General features: G+C 37.3%; 1 pseudogene; it reads left to right on the top strand.

The window, feature by feature from the left end:
* The first annotated feature begins 772 nt into the window (after nucleotides 1-772).
* LOC142865978 (uncharacterized) lies at nucleotides 773-915 on the top strand (annotated as a pseudogene).
* The last annotated feature ends 745 nt before the right edge of the window (nucleotides 916-1,660 follow it).

The raw sequence follows: 1,660 nt of genomic DNA, 5'->3' as shown, positions 1-1,660 counted from the left end.
CTAATCAGAAGATGTTTATTCACGATACCAAAAGGATATAGGAATATGTTTGAATTTTGAGAAACAAAATAACTGCTAAGATACCATATATAGCCTCACTGATTATGGCTAATGGGAAGTTAGAAGAAAGAAAGGTGGGGAGATTTAATTTATAGTAGTTTTTCTAAATCATGGTGAACCTCTGTTTTTCTTTGCTCAGCATCCATCCCCGAATCTTCTGACAATTTCCCTTAGGGTAACTACCCTCCACCTCACCCTCAATCATGTAAATCAGGTGCAGCTGGCCCCACCCCAGGTCCAGGGATGAGCATGTGACACAAGCCTGGCCAATCAGAATACTGTGCCCCATTGGATATGGAGATTGGCACAAGGAAGGGTACATGGACCAAAGCCAGGCCAATCTCAGCCAGTAAGATTCAACTCTACTATTTTTGTTGGAGCTCTTGAGATGGAGGAGTATTCTGCTCGTATTACTGAACAGTTGTATGAAAGCCTAGAGCTACTGGCAGCCATCTTGTTACTACAAGGAGACAATCTGCCTGAGAATGGACTCTACTTAGAAGGAAAACAGAAAAAGAGATGGAAAGAACAAGACCAATTTCTGATGACATTGCTTGAGCCCCTAGATCTAGCCTTGCCTGAAGCCTGTCTCTGGACTTTTCAGTCATTTGATCCAATAAATTCCCTTTCTCCTTAACTGAATTGTTATTTGCAGCCCAAAGAGTCCTGATTAATATAGAAATATATCTATATTACTTTAAATACATTCAATATCACTTCTCGGCCTTTTGGCTAAGATCAAGTGTAGTAAATACATTCAATAGTTAAATCTAATTTGAAAAGTAGAAGAGATCTTCAGGGATCCTGTTTTGATGAGTAGATAATTACAGCATCTAATAAGTCTATTAATTCCCTTGTAATCAAGCCCTTAGGGGAAGTTTATTTGTTTAAATATTTTAGAGATCTCCCCTTACAATCTTATTTATGATTTTAATTTGTACTCAGAAAAGATAAAATTTGACTCCTATCTAAACTAAAACACCTCCATGGGATTTTATTGTAGAAGGCTGGTGCTCCTGGGGTCCCTCTCAGCCTGATTTTGTCCCTGACCATGGACAATCCTGAACTTCCAGAAGAAAAATTGAAAACATACTATTTTTTATAGTATGTAGCTTCAGGCTGTTATTACATTTAATAAACTTTTGCTCCATAAGTCATTGCATAGGATTTTTTAAATAATTATAAAACATTTGGAGACCTAGCCATAAAAGACCTCAAGGATGTTATGATTATCTTGTTTTCCTTTAAACGTCTCCAGGACCTTTACAAATTTTCCTATTCACTACTGTCTTAGGAGGTTAATATATCTACTTTAGTAGATTCTCTGGAGTATTCATAAGATGCTAAATGTTACATTATGACAGGGATTCTCAACTCTGGCTGCTGATTAGAACCACCTGGGGAGCTTTTCAAAAATACTAATGGCATGGCTCCACCCTAGAGCGATTCAATCAAAATTTTTTGGAGTGGGGTCCTGGCATTGTGTTTCTTTAAAAGCTCCCCAGGTGCTTTTAATGTCCAGCCAGGGCTGAGAACAACTACATTATTGGAAATATTGACTACAATCTATGATTTGAATCAGTAAGGAATCATTTAATAA

Source organism: Microcebus murinus, chromosome X (assembly GCF_040939455.1).
Source record: "Microcebus murinus isolate Inina chromosome X, M.murinus_Inina_mat1.0, whole genome shotgun sequence".
In the NCBI taxonomy this organism is placed as follows: domain Eukaryota; kingdom Metazoa; phylum Chordata; class Mammalia; order Primates; family Cheirogaleidae; genus Microcebus; species Microcebus murinus.
Note: the sequence above shows the minus strand (reverse complement) of the source record. Positions and strands in the feature narration are given on the sequence as shown.